This window comes from Rattus rattus, chromosome 6 (assembly GCF_011064425.1).
Source record: "Rattus rattus isolate New Zealand chromosome 6, Rrattus_CSIRO_v1, whole genome shotgun sequence".
In the NCBI taxonomy this organism is placed as follows: domain Eukaryota; kingdom Metazoa; phylum Chordata; class Mammalia; order Rodentia; family Muridae; genus Rattus; species Rattus rattus.
The window spans coordinates 15,612,647-15,628,916 of record NC_046159.1 but is presented as its reverse complement, the minus strand read 5'-3'; the positions used below and the strand labels follow the sequence as shown (position 1 = coordinate 15,628,916).

General features: G+C 36.6%; 1 pseudogene; it reads left to right on the top strand.

The window, feature by feature from the left end:
- Window positions 1-10,010, top strand: part of LOC116903758 — an 84,498-nt pseudogene extending 74,488 nt beyond the window's left edge.
- The last annotated feature ends 6,260 nt before the right edge of the window (window positions 10,011-16,270 follow it).

Sequence of the window (16,270 nt, the reverse complement as noted above, 5' to 3'; positions counted from 1 at the left end):
GTTACTTGACCTTTTTCCCTTACTACTTTTAAAATTCTTTCTTTATTTTGTGCATTTGGTGTTTTGACTATTATGTGACAGGAGGAATTTCTTTTCTGGTCCAATCTATTTTGAGTTCTGTAGGCTTCTTGTATGTTTATGGGCATTTCTTTCTTTAGGTTAGGGAACTTTTCTTCTATGATTTTGTTGAAGAGATTTACTGGTCCTTTGAGCTGGGAGTCTTCACTCTCTTCTATACCTATTATCCTTAGGTTTGATCTTCTCACTGAGTCTTGGATTTCCTGTATGTTTTGAAGTAGTTTTTTCCGTTTTACATTTTCTTGGACCTTTGAGTCGACGATTTCTCTGGAAACTTCTGCTCCTGAGATTCTCTCTTCTATCTATTGTATTCTGTTTGTTATGCTTGTATCTATGGCTCCATGTCTCTTCCTTTGGTTTCCTATATCCAGGGTTGTTTCCCTGTGTCCTTTCTTGATTGCTATTATTTCCATTTTTAACCTCTTCACCTGTTTGATTATGTTTTCCTGGAATTCTTTCAGGTATTTTTGTGATTCCTCTCTATAGGCTTCTCCTTGTTTATTTATGATTTCCTGGGTTTCTCTAAGGGAGTTCTTCATGTCTTTCTTGAAGTCCTCCAGCATCATGACCAAATGTGATTTTAAATCTAGATCATGCTTTTCTGCTGTGTTTGGATATTCAGTGTTTGCTTTGGTGGGAGAATTGGGCTTCAATGATGCCATGTAGTGTTGGTTTTTGTTGCTTGGGTTCCTGTGCTTGCCTCTCATCATCAGGTTTTCTCTGGTGTTACCTTGTTCTGCTACTTCTGACAGTGGCTAGACCTTGCTATAAGCCTGTGTGTCAAGAGTGCTGTGGACCTGTTTTCCTGTTTTCTTTCAGCCAGTTATGAGAACAGAGTGTTCTGCTTTCAGGTGTGTAGTCTTTCCTGTCTTCTGGTCTTCAGCTGTTTCTGTTGGCCTGTGTCCTTATTCCACCAGGGAGGTTGTTTGGAGCAGAAAAGTTGGTCTTACCTGTGGTCCCACAGCTCAATTCGCTCCTGGGGGCCTGCTTTTGAGCTCTTGGTGAGGGCGGCAACCAGGAGGGTCTGTGCTGCCTTTTCCCAGAGCCCAGTCGCACCAGGGTCCCAGATGGCGTTAGGTGTTTTCCTCTGGAGTCAGAAATGTGGGCAGACTGTAGTCTCTTCTGGCTTCCCAGGCATGTGTACCCCTCTGAAGGTTTAGCTCTCCCTTCCACAGGATTTAGGTGCAGAGAACTGCTGACTGATTCCCTTCCCAGAAACTGTTTTAATTCCTTAAAGCATGGACATGCTGTTTGCAATTAGGTGTAAGGTAAACAGAGGGAGGATCCTTTCTACCACTGATAATTGCATTCTAAGATTGATTTATTTGTTTAAGGTTTATATTTCCTGGTCAGGAAAACATGACCTTAGATCATACTTATTAAAAGGCTGCAGAAGTGACAGGGATCCAAGACAAAGAGAACACCTGATCATATGGATCGAGTATTTTGACTATGCCACTGATATTGTACTTAACTGAACCGGCTATATTGGGACATCAATTAAAATAATAAACCAGATTATATTTTAAATGCCTTGCCCATGTCACCCACCTATGCTTTTATCATGAACTTTTGCTTCTTTTTTTCTCTTCCTGAACCTGTATTCAATTCTGATAACTTATTGCTTCCTTTCTATTCACTATGAATCTATAAGTCTTCCCTCTCAGACATTCCTATGACAAAGGCCATACTTCATATCTTGTGGAACTTGGAGCTGCAGAAAGCCAAGTCTTCTGGGATTTGGCCTCTTCTGCAATTCATATGAAATTTGATGGGTTGAAGACTGTTTGCTCAATGTTCATAAGCCAATGAATTATTATTGTTGGTCCCACTGTTTGGTGTACATATAGGAACACACTAGGATTCTGACATTCAGATTTTCACTGCTTTTTTTGTTGCTGTTTTTGTTGTTGTTGTTTTTATTTAGGGCCACATGGAGGAATGAACAATGTGCCCAAGAGTTTCCAGATTTGTTATCTCTTTGACCAGTCAATTTTATGTGATGATTTTAAAGAACCATAAAAGAGACTCAGTTGCCAGTGTCTCTCCATAATTTCATATTAAGTTTGTAGTGAATCACTGTGCTATATTTTGTGTTTTACACATTTCATCATTTGAAGTTTAAACAGAAGAATCAAAATGAATATTTCATTATAGAATGATGTCAAGTAGAACATGGATTTGAGAGGAAAGATGCTAATGACCATAGGAAAATGAAATCTTCATAGGAGAAAGAAATAACTCCAACAAATATGAAAATGTGAACTCAACAAAACAAGAAATTGGAAGTAAAACGGGCATTTGAAATGTTTTACAACAAGGGGTGAGAGCCATTGAGTCTATGGATAGTTATGTTTGAAAGGAACCTTTTAGCTAAAGTTACAAAGGATAAAATGAGAAGGAATGGAAAAGGGAAAGAGAAAGAATGAGAAAGAAATAGAGCATGTCAGACTTACTGGTGCATGCCTGTAAATCCAATACTCAGAAGGTCACAATTTTCTCTAGTTAAAGCGAGTGCCAGGTCAACCAGGGCTATGTAGTGAGACTCTGATTAAAACAGCAGCAGCAGCAGCAGCAACAACAACAACAGCAACAAAATTAAATTAAATTCAAAATTAGAGGGAGGTACATTTTAGTCCTTATGAGTTCTGAACCTAGTTAGAGGAAAAGATAGATTTGGCCTTTCCATTCAAATTTTAGTTGTGTGAATATGTCCTTTTGTTCTGAAAACTTTACATTTTACTACATCCATTTATTGAAGCACAAGAAATGATAAACAATGGCATGTTAGTTTGTAATACTGCAATGTATCATGTATCACTGCCCCATGGGTAGATATTATTTCTCTAGCTGAAATAAAATTTCAGGGTGAAATTTAATTTCATGGGCCATTCAATTCCTGTTTGAATTATTTCTCACCAGGGTTTAATCTGATTCTGCCTGCTAAAGGCCTACCCTTAATGGTACACACAATTATGGTGAGGTCACATTTCAGAAAAGCACCATTTTAAAAGGTCAGCAGATATCCCTCATGTTTCCATCTCTCAATAATTTAGAGAAGTAATAAGAACCCAGAACTGGCACCCAAAAGATAAAACTTATGAAACAGCCCTGTTATTAATCTAGTCCCTCAGGGTGTCACTCATTTAATAATCCTGAGAATACAGAAGCAACACCCAAAAGAGAAAAGTTATGAGAAAATCCTGCAATTAAACTTGGTAGAACTCTATCCAAAAATCCAGAACCCCATAAAATGTGGATACAAACAGACTTCAGAAATCCTAAATAATAAAACTCAAGGGGAAGTGCAAGGATCAATCTGGAAAGGGTGAATGAAACTGAGTTGGCAGTTGTACTGAGGGCAGGTGGAGATGGGAACAGGAGGGATCAAGGGAGATAATCCTCTGAGAGAAGACTGTAATTGGGGGATTTTCAGGGGTAACATAATAGCCCTGGAAACTGGAAACTAGTTGTAATCTATAAGAGTGAGCCTAGTGAAGACTGCTAGTAACATGGGAAGGAGAACCTGAACTGGCCAACTTCTTTAACAAGTCAAAGCACCCAGAGGAGAGAATGGAACACCAACCCAGCCACGAAAACCTTGATTAAGTTTTTTCCTTTCTGCAAAATATGCTTGCATAATAGTGGCACAGAACTTTCTGGACTGACTAACCAATAACTGATCCAACTTAAGACCCATACCATTAAAGCGCTCTCTTGCCTGAGAAAGTCTTAAATCTCAAGAAGCAGGTGCTAGGCAGCCTATAGACCTACAATAGAAAAAGTGCACTAGAGCACCTTAAATGCTTCATTTAGCAACAGATGAGAGCAGATTAAAAGACTCAGAATCAAGCATTAGAGGGCTTCAGAGAATCTGGAAGAAGATTAAAAGGAAGAATTGAAGGAAGAGGGTTCTATAACACCACAGGAAAATGGTCCACAGAATCAACTAACTAAGTTTCATAGAGGCTCTCAGAGACTGACCCAACAATCACAGACCCTTCAACTGTCTACACTAAGCCTTATGTATACATACTGAGTTTGTTTATCTTGGAAGTTGAATGTTTGTGAGACTTTAATAGTGCAAATGTCTCTGGCTCTATTGCCTGCTGTAGGACCATTTTCTTCTTACTAAGTTGCCTTGTCTAATACTGATATGAAAGTTTGTACCTAGACTTACAGAAAATTGTCATGCTGTGTTTGGTTTATATCAATGGGAGTACTTCTTTTTTCTGAGGAAAAAAGTGACACAATGATTCTTGAAGAAAGAGGATTTAAGGGATGTGGAAAACTGGTAGGATGGGACAGAGTACAACCTGTGGTCTAGATGTAATTTATGAGAGAAAAGTTTAAAAAAAAGAAAAGGGAATAAAAGAAAGGCTTTCTATAGTAGGTAGTGAGCTTAAGACCAGCTTGGGTTTGACAAAAACCTATCTGAAATGCAACTACTAAAAGTCATATCATCACAAAAACAGATATTAGCCCATCCCAGAGTAAGACATCAGGAAATGGAGAAGCTGTATACAATCCTTCTAGATAAATGATCAGGAATTCTCTCTATTAAATGCAGGTATTGCAAGTAACACACAGACATGAAGAGAGATCTAGTAACTAAAGAATGCAATTCAATTATAATTTATTCAAATTCAGATTGATCAAACTAAGTTTAAATATCACATTTATCATTTATGAAAGTGTTGGATAATTGAATACTGAAATAGTTAGAAATGAATAAACACTTCTCTGTTGCCAAAAGACTGCTCTAGGAAAGGTATTTTCTCCTAGCCAAGAATCTGGGGTATACCATTGGAAAGGGAAACAGGCCAAGAGCTAGAGTAGTAGATTATGGACTATTCCCCAGAAACTATCTATCAAGGATAATAAAATAACCATAGTCTGAGTTTCTGAGCATGGGGTACATTGTACACACTTAAGATGAAATGCATGAGTGAGTGTGAACACAGAAGACATGGGATCGAGGGAGGGTGTTTCTGTAATTCTATAAACCAAGTCTACTAAATTGAAAAGGTAGTCATTGAGAAAAGGGAACAGTGGAGCTATGCTCCTCAAAGGCATACCTGAACAAATCAACCTAGTCCTGGATAACTACAGATTAGAAAATTCATTAGAGTCCTAATCTTCCTATTCCAAAAACAGGACAATAAAATTTCTGCCTTCTACTGCTTCCAGAATTATTAGGTTCTTGCTGAGAGGAGTCCTGCTGCTGACTTGCTGTTTGGGCTGATGCAGAGTTTTCAAGAGAAGAAGGCAGTTGCTCTTGAGCCCTTTTTACTTCTTTCTGTTCATTTTCTTGTGCATTCCTGGCAGTGTCTGAAGGCAAATGATTAGCTCCTAGTGGTGATTCTGGCTGTTTATCATTCAACAGGAGATGATTCTTTTCTGAACCTTGGTTTTGTTCCACAGGATCTGCATAGAAAGGGCCAGATGGTACAAGCACATTGATAAATAACTTCTCTCTTGTTTCCTTTTCCTGATCTGATCTCAAGGTCCATTCTCTCAGAGCCTGTCTGCCAATTGCTAGATCCCTCTTCTACAAATACTCATTCTTTCTTTCTAATTACAAATTCTAACAATGCAGAAGTTTCTGTATTTGTAATCCTCATAGAAGTATGCTCCTACATCTGGCAAACAAGATGTGTTTGGGTACTAACATAGCACATGAAATGTCTCCAAAGAAAGAAGCATAATAATGGAAAAGAAGACTGTACTGACATCAGAAGCATCTCCAATTGTGCTACAGGGCATTAGATGAGATCCACACCTGTATAAAAGGTTTTATTCCAGGTTTCCAATTTCTAGAATAAAATATAAGTTAGCTGTTTAATAAATTATATACTACAATTCTGGAAAATGATAAATAACAATAGTGCTGTCTAACAAATTCACTAAATGCCTAAGGATAATGTGCCCTGTTTCATTTTTATTAAAGACAATTAACTAGTAACCAGAGAGGCAAAGAGAAAACTCCTCCTGAAGCTCTAGAATTAAAGAGAAACACTAAGGAAGAAAGAAACCATGGAGCCTTTCAAACTCAGAGTAGTCAGTATTAAGGCACTTGCATTTTCTGCCTCATTTCACAGTGATGATTTTGCATTGGAAGCAGATCAATTATTTCTGCCATTATGGGAGTTCTATCTCCCCTCCATTCAGTAGGATGAATGCAATCATGTCCCCAGCATTTATCTATCTGCACAGTGAAAGTAATATCTATTCATCCCTAAGATAAAAAATATGAAACAACACATTGAAAAACTGATAATTAAAAAGCACGATTGAAAAGGATGATGGATAGGACTTTACCTTCATGGAGTACAGAGGGCTCAGCATTGTTGACCTTCTGAAATAAAGCATAGGAAAAAGAGAAAACTGAGATCACAAACTTTCAGAGTTTACTGAGGTCCTATGAGAAAATGTGACTTCCAGATTAAAACTTTCAAGAAAATCTGAGTTCAACAGTGTCTGACATGTTTTTGGAAAAGTATGGGAAAGCAAGAAAATGTAGGATTTCCCTATGCTCTTACCCTCCAAATCAAAGCATAAAGATCTGTTTTATTCTCCCACTTTAAATACTACTACTAACTGCTGCGAAACTGCTCCTGATTTGTAATTAACTACATATTTCAAAATTAGGCTGCATGATTCACCATGAGAATAAGTCCTACCCCTTTGACTTTTCATTAATCCTAAGTACATTCAAGAGGCAAATCCCAAAGTATACATGGTCTCTTGACATTGTGGATATTAACTCAGTAAAATATGTAGATTTGCCTCTGATACTTCTACGTGTCTAGAGCATTAAATTTATTCTATATTTCTATACTTTGAGTTAATCCTGATATGTTTGTTTGTTGTAGCATGTTTCTGGCACAAACTTTGCAGTAAAGCTGGCTATTCCTAATATTCTCTGACTATGAGAATATATTCACAAATCTGACTTTTTAACTGTTTCTTTAAAGTGTGTAAAGAACTTATTAAAAACAAAATGGTCTGCCTTGTTCTCTTCAAGCATTTTATGGCTTTCAGATATAATATTAAGTAAAAAAAGACTATGTTATAGGGTCAGGGCATGACATTTCTAGCCTTTACTACAGAAATCCTACAGTCCTGTCCTTTTCAACTATTTCCATCATCTCTCCACTCCCTTTTCCATTACTTTTCTTGGATGTGTCAAGAACCCACCCTGTATTCATTGATATATTCATCCTTGCTCTGAACTGGCCTCAGGGCCAGCAAGGCTGCTATCAGCAGTACCACAATCATCCTGAAGCAAGCTCTGAACTTTCTCCCAATTGTCTTCTGAAACATGCAAAGCCACACTCTTTATAAAAGCAAGACAAACAATGGTATCTTTGATCAACCATTATGTGACCTTTTCTTTATTTTTCTTTGAATCTGTAGCAAAGTAGGTTACAGTATGAGAAACTGTCAATGTGCCTTATCTACTAGGGCAACATCTAAAGTGGTAATGATATTATTCCAAGTATTATTCCATTGTTTGTATGTACCACATTCTTAATCCACTCAGGAGATATAGGACATTGAGTTTCCCTGTCCTAGCTATCATGACTAGAGTGACAGTGAACATGCAGAAATAGCTGAAGAATGGAAGGTTGAGTCCTTTGGCATATGCCAAGGAGTGTTGAATCTGGGTAATGAGGTAAATATACTTTAGAGTTTCAGAATTTCTCTTCTCCATTTCCATATTGATTGCCCTAGTTTCAACTCCCACCAAAACTAAAGGGGAGAGTTGCCATTTAAACATCTTCTACAGCACATGTTGTCAGCTCTTTTCTTGTTCTTCACCATTCTGACTGGAGTTTCAAGAAATCTCAATGTAGAATTAATTTGAAAATATCTAACTCCTAAGAATTCTGAACACTTTCTTCAATATTTGTTAGCCATTTTTTACATCCTAGTTTTCATTTGAGCCTTTTGTTCTCTGGGTTGTTTCTCTGTTTGAGTTCTCTATGTATTCTGGACATTAATCTATTATCAGAAGTGTAGCTGTCAATCATTCTCTCCTATTTTATGAACTTTATCTTTACTTGAACTACTTTTTTATTCACTGTACAGAGTTTTAGTTTTATGTAGTCCTGTTTGTCAATTATTAACCTTAAATCCAGTCTAACTGGAGTCTTAACAAGAAAACTCTTCTCTACGTTTGTATATCATTCAGTACTGCATACTTTTTCTTCTAATAATTTCATTATTTCATATGTAGATATTTGATCCATTTGGAATTTATTTTCTGTGTAATGTGGTGAATTTGTATCTAATATTCTTCTACATGTGAACATTGAGTTTTTCTAGGACAATTTGTTGAAGGTGCTATCTTCCCTCCATTGTTTACTTTTGACTTTTTAATCAAATATCACATGGCTCTAGCTATGCACATTCATGTGTGGGACTCCTGTTTCTTTCAATTAATTCACACATTTATTTTTGCTAATACCATATTTTTAATACTATACATCTATAATGTTCCTGGAAATATGATTTTGTAATCTACCGACCATTATTTTTTTCCTCAGGTTAATTTTGACTATGGAATGTTTTGTGCCTCTATATGAAATTGAGGATTTAGACAATTTCTTTAGAGAATCTCATGGATATTTTCATTAGAAGTATATTGAATCTCTAAATATTGATTGGATAGACATGTGTACAATGTTAATTATGCTAAACAATAAAATGGGAGATCTTTCCATCTATTCATACCTTCTGACATCCTTTTACTTCAGTGATTTGAAGAAAGAAATTTTTTCATATCTTTGATTAGGCAGTCAATGCTTCTTGCAGAGAAGCATAGAATACCTAACAAAAAAACATAGTTCCAGAAAGGGGAAATTTCCCTCAGAGTTGTTGGTCCAAGAAACCCTAAAATGATACCAGCTGCTGCCATTTTCCTTGGTTGCATTCTAGAACTTCAGTGTAAGACATTATTAATGATGACATTGCATACTTTAGAGATAAGACTTTGAAGAATAAATCTACAACCATTCTGGAAACCTCATGAATGCTAACTAGCTCCTCTAGTATCCCAATTTTCTGAGAATGTTGCTAAGGAAGAAAAGTAGTCAACAGTTTCTGCATTCATCAAGGAGAGGACATTCCTCTTCACCTCAGAGTCAGTAGGAGAAGATCACACAGATAAGATTTGTGACCAAATCCGTGATGCTGTTCCTGATGCACACCTTCGGTAGGACCCTAATGCTAAAGTGGCTCATGAAACTGTTCTTAAACTCAAATGATCCTTCTTGCTGGGGAAATTACATCCAGAGTTGCCATTGATTACCAGAAAGTGGTTTGTGAAGGCATCAAGGACATTGGATAAGATGATACTTCTGAAAGGTTTGACTATAAGACTTGTAATGTGTTGGTTGCCTTAGAACAACAACTCATCAGATATTACCCAGGTGTTCATCTTAACCAGAATGAAAAAATCATTGGGTTTGATGTTTGTTATGCCACTGATGAAACTGTAGAGTGTATGCCTTTAACCATTGTCTTAGCACACAAGCTAAATGCCAAACTGGCTGAACGATGTCACAATGGCACATTGCCTTGGCTATGCACAGTTTCTAAAACTCAAGTAATTGTGCAGTATATGCAAGATCGAGGTGCTGTGGTTCCCATCAGAGTCCACACAATTGTTATATCCAGTCATCATGAGGAAGAAGTTTGTCTTGATGAGATGAGGGAGGCTCTAGAGGACAAAGTTATCAAAGCTCTGGTACTTAGAAAATTCCTTGAGGATGATACAATGCTGATTTGAATGACTGAAAAATCATTGTGGGTACTTATGGCAGTTGGAGAGCACATGGAATAGGGGCCTTTTCAGGAAAGGAGTATACCAATGTGGACCACTCAGTTGTTTATGCTGGTCATTGGGTGGCAAAATCTCTCACTAAAGGATGTATGTGCAGGAGAGTTCTTATTCAGGTCTCTCATATTGGAATTTCTCATCCATTGTTGATCTCATTTTCCATTATGGTACTTTTCAGAATGAGAGAGAGCAATTAGAAATTGTGAAGAAGAATCTTGTTCTTTGTCCTTGGGTTATTGTCAGGGATCTTGATTTGAAAAAGCCAATTTATCAGAGGACTGCAGCCTGTGGCCACTTTGGTAGGGACAGATTCCCATAGGAAATGCCCAAAAAGCTTGAAAGTGTTAGCCTTCCCTCTCACCACCACCAGACTTGTTGGCATAGGTTACACAGAAGCCTTCAACCTCTGATGGAAAGGGCCTTCTTCCTAAAATTTTCTGTCATCTTTCAGCATCTGATAAGTATTTTATCTTTTGTGTGGGACTGTTAATTGGGCTTGCTATTCTCTCCCTACATATTTGTTCATCATTATAATGGATATAGTAAGCATAGGTGACCCATTAACTGCCTAGAAACAAACACTGTAGTGAATAATGCTTTGAAATCAAACCTTTTCACTGTATCACCTAATCCTCCAAAGTCCTAATTCCAATTACTTTCCCAACAGATGCTGAAAATGTCCTTGTAACATGCACGTTAATTACTTGTAGTTTGACTATAGACTGGCAATGCCACAGCCCTGTCAGCATGAATTTGTAATGTCTTGAGCTCTATTTATTGACTGTGAGGCCCCTTTCCTTGTCCTCCCTGTAATTCAGTCATCTCTAATTATGTAGTTCTTTGTCAGGGAAAGTTCTTATCCAATCAATCTTGCATGAAATGAAGGTTTCAGTTGTAGTTCTAGCCTGACTTAAAGACAAAGGCAGTTAAAATTAAACCATCTCCCTGGTGATTTTACTAGGAATTGCCTCCTCAAGCAGCACCATTTCAAAAAAAAATCTCTCTACTTTTCAGCTGTCTTTGGAGGACTATATAATAAGGTTTTATTTAGTAAACCAATCCTATGCATGGTTTCAGCACTAGACAAATCTCACCACCTTTTACTCTAGAAAAACAGGCACTTGACACCCTTCTGATGTCATACAGGGCAGTATCTGAGGGTCTATAGGTTGCAGTTAGGTACCAGGTAACTTTTTTTTCTTTATACAAAAGAGTACTCCATACTGCACAATAGCTCCTCCAAGGGTTTTAACTTTGCTTTATTTTCAAAACCAGATCCACAGAGCTTTCTGAATAGTTGGAATAGCTACAGAAAAACCAGCTTCCTTCAGAGAGCAGTGGTTTTGGTGGGGAGGAGGAAAGTCTTCCATACTTGAACATTTTCTAATTGTTTATGTTTTGTATTCTGGGATATGGTGTAAGTACAGAGAAGCCATCACCTCAGATGTCAGCTTTTAAAAGATTTTTTCTCCTCAACACCATGATTCCTTTAACACATTTCCAGCATTCCTAGGTAGGCTAAGGTGTCCTACAGAAAAACTTTGGGTTAGACCTACAGGGTATCTGGCTGGTGTTAACAGAAGGAAGGGCAGATCTTGTGCAGCTGGCCATGGCAAAAGCTGACTTGGCTGGTGTGGTACAGAGAAGCCAGCTTGTTTTCATGCTTATTCCATGACTGCTTGCCCTAAGCAATAAAGTGTCTTTCAGCATCTATTTTTGGAGGTTTATTATGTATGTCTGGTTCCAATTCCAACAGTTTAATGAAGATCTAAATAAAATGCTAAGTTCTGTCTCCCCCAATAAAAGAAAACTACTTCAACTATCTTAAACCAGTAGAGTGTCTAACCACATTCTAAATAGTTTTAATTTCCTGATGCAGTAATGAGCATGTGTTCTGAAGTGAAGATGTAAAGACTTGGTAAATCTTTACTAATTATGTGTTTATAGTTGTTCCTATATTTAAGGGCTTTAAGGGATATGAAGACAGTTCTAAGTTCTGATTGTTCAGCTTTGACCTTGCGCCTACATGTCCTGGAACAGAGTGGCAGCTTGTGTTAAATGTCATTCAGCTCAGATCTACTTCCTGACTTCCTTCAGAATCAACAATAAGTGAGGAATGTAATGTGTCATGAAAGACACCTGTGATATCTTGATTGAAATATCACTTGTGAACTCAAAGGACACAGAAATCAGATTATTGAAGAATTGAGAGGGAAAGGTATTATAGAGGAAAATGGGATGAAAAATTGACAGGTATCAGCTTTAAGTTCTACACGTTATAAATACATTTTCTGCTTTAATTTTAGAATATTTATACAATTGTTTACTAATGAAAGATTTATTTTCATTTTTCAAGAATTCCATACAAGTATATAATGAAGTTTGACCAAATTAGACTCCTTTTTTCCTCCAATTTCATTACTATTCACCAAACAAGCAATATTTTTTTAATTTTGTATGTTGTATCTTTGAAAGTTACTGAGTCCATCTACATGTGCACTGTTATAAAGTTAGATTATTTAGCTTTTTATATTCATGCCTATTTTTCACCATTTTCCTGAATATAACATAATTTATTCTCTTAAACATTTTACATAGTATTTTTATTCATATAAAATACTGATTTTTCTTGTGATACACTTTCACATACATATCATTGTACTTTTCCCATAAGCATCTCTGACATTTCTTTACCTCATTGCTTCTAATACCATTCATCCATTACCGATGTTTGCATCTCTCTCTCTCTCTCTCTCTCTCTCTCTCTCTCTCTCTCTCTCTCTCTCCTCTCCCTCTCTATCTCTCTCAGTGTGTGTGTGTGTGTGTGTGTGTGTGTGTGTGTGAGAGAGAGAGACAGAGAGAGAGACATAGAGAGAGAGAACAGAATTTTAACTTATCAGAACACTCTTAAGAGATACACTCTTAGAACAAACTGACCATTCCTATCAGAAGTTAAGAATTTCTCATAACTCTACAGAAGATAGAGATGAAATTTCATCCCCAACTACCATTAAACTCTTGATTTTCTCTGGAACATGCTGTGGTGTCCTCTTTCTCTTTTAATTTTATTATTAGTGTCTGTTTATTATTGTTTGTTGCTTGATTGCTTGCTTTTAAGTATCCCAGACTTGCCTTGGACACACTGTGTATCTAAGATTTACCTTATACTTTTACCTCCTTCCACTGCATCCCAACAACTAGGGTTATAGTTTAATTTTCAGAGGTATTTTTTATTACTACTAATGTCTCCATTATTCTTACTCATGTCAGAAATGCCTGTGAGAAATGTACATATGTATATATGAATATATCACAAGAAAACCTGTTTTTAAATAATATATAAATAGCAGTATAATATAGCTAAAAATTTGATATTGTAATAACCCAAGCATTGTTATTCTTTTCTCATAATGGCTTTGAAGACCCAGGGTATTTTATGACTCTTTCCAAATTTTAGTATTTTAGATTATTTCTATAAAGAAATATGTACTTATTGAAACAAGTCCAAGTATACATTACATTTAATTGATAGTCTTCAACACAAGGGTTATATTCCACCACAGTACTAAAAACATGAAACTTCCCTAAGAGTTTTGAGCAAATAAAGCCTCCATAACAATATCAGTTTTATCATATCCTGATCTTCTACATAATGGAAGAGGGAGGGAAAAACATACGATTCAGAGGACCAGAGCCTTTACAAGGTAGTGTCTTTTATAAATGACAGAGAACTGCATGCTGAGATCCCCACAATATTTACCTAAACACCACTGTCACAACAACAGAGCCATTTGGAATCCCTATGTATTTGGGGGAACCACATAAGGCACTATTCCTAGATGAAGATCTACGGTAAATTATTGAATGCTGAGAGAGGCAAACTATTCTTCTACAAGATTGAGTCCCTGGTATATATTTTCAACTGCTCTACCCTAAACTCATACACATATAAGCAACAATGAATGGGTGAGCTAGTCAGATGCACAAGCATGTGTTGTAGAAATTAGGTCTGATTTTTTTCTCCAAGCCCCATGACCCCAGAAATAAGACTCAGGCTCAAAATAGATTTACAAATACCTTGACCATATAGTTAGCATAGTTAGGCTGCTCTCCTACTAGATCACAACTTAACCCATTTAGTCTAATCTACATGATGTCATATGACTGGTTACCTGTGCTCAGGTATCATGAGATTGTCTCATCACATTTTCCTGGATGGTCTCGCTGTGCCTCAATCAATCCCAGAATTATTATTGCCTCCCAGATGTGCTACCTTCCATGCTACCCTTTCCTATTGACCATACAGTTTTTAATTGGTAAACTATGTGTCCATACCATACACAAGATAGTCTCTACAATTCCTTTTTTTTTGTACAGTTAATTTTTTTCTTTCAAATATAAACTGAATACAATAACAATTATGAGACAGTTATGAAAACTATTGGATAAGATTTATATTCATAATGGCCAATCCATAGAAAGCATTTGGCAACTTTCAAATAATGTTTGGTTATCTATAAAATCTTTTTTTCAAAGTATTTTACTTAATTCAATTTCTATTCTAATTTGCATTACCAACCTAAAATAATCATCTTATACATAAAAACATCTTTTCAGGTCCAAAAACAATTTAAGCTTAATTGTGAGACTGAAACGATTTAGTCTTCAACCCCATCAGACATCTGAGAAGGAATACTTATTACCTGAGTAAGAAATGCAGACAAACAGCTTTTAAGATTATATAAGATAAACATAGGTGGCTGCCTAAAGAGTTTCCCAGAATTTTCTTTTTTATTTTTTTTTATTAACTTGAGTATTTCTTATTTACATTTCAAATGTTATTCCCTTTTCTGGTTTACGGGCCAACATCTCCCTAACCCTTCCCCCTCCCCTTCTTTATGGGTGTTCCCCTCCCCATCCTCCCCCGATTGCCGCCCTCCCCCCAATAATCACGTTCACTGGGGGTTCAGTCTTAGCAGGACCCAGGGCTTCCCCTTACACTGGAGATCTTACTAGGATATTCAATGCTACCTATGAGGTCAGAGTCCAGGGTCAGTCCATGTATAGCCTTTAGGTAGTGGCTTAGTCCCTGGAAGCTCTGGTTGCTTGGCATTGTTGTTCATATGGGGTCTCGAGCTCCTTCAAGCTTTCCAGTTCTTTCTCTGTATAATGTTAGAGCATCATCTTCAGCCTTCTGGACTAGTATATCTGACAGACCTTTCATAAAGCAGGAACTATGTTGGACTTGCTTACCCTGTAATGGCAGAGCTTGGCAGTTGACTTCCCTGTATCCACTTGTCCTTTCTGGACAAAATTTTGTCTGTAGTTGAAATAGGGGCATTTTCTTTGCCCAGTAGATAGCTTGCCACAACTGATGCAACTTCATATGGAGGTTATTGATGCTCCTCATCCTTTAAGTGGAATGTGGGTATAGTCAGGGATTGACATGACTCATGGTCAAAACACATCTTTAATAATGAAGCAATTTCAAATGCCCTATTCTCTGGATCTCTGTATGCCAACTATCTATCTATAATATACCTGAATTGTCAAACATTAGTCTTAGCTATTTACTATCTAAATAATCTTGAAAACATCTTATTGTAATTAACTAAACTAGTATTTAATATAATCATGAGTTTGACTATCTGACCATTAATTTGTATTTTTCATTTATCCCTAACAGTTTATAATAGCAGCTTTTAAAAAACTAAAGCTTTATATTTTATCTTTAAAAATTATATAAGCATATTTTCAGATAAAAATTAAAATACATATACATTGTGTATATCAAAATTAACCTTAGATTAGAATTTATATACAATAACCTATAAACTGTATCAAAAATAACCTTATACAAAACTCTGTACCAATGTATCAAAATATAACCCCAATTTTGTACCCACATTACATGTGCAAGTCAGTGTGATTCTCTCCTTTGTTCCTTCTCTTTACCTAATTTCTTACCTGAAGCTCTACCATATTCCCTTGGTTGAGACCACATATCTCCAGGTTCCCTCCCTCGTAGTATCTTAGACTAAGCACTTATATTCTGTCTTCTGAGAAACTCAAAACCGTGGGGATATTTTCAGTAAATTACAAAATATTTTCGCTAAAATGTCATTTCTGCACCCTGGCCCCTACTTTATCATGAACTTTTTCTTCTTTGTTCCTCTTTTCCCAAATCTTATCAATTTTAATGATCAATTGAGCGGTTTCTCTTCACTATGAATTCCTTGTCAGGTATTCATGTGACAAAGGCCTCACTTCAAACCCTGTGCTAGGTGGAGGTAGAGTGGGTTATGTTCTCTGATATTTCATCTCTGCTACAATTGGTTCACCTCT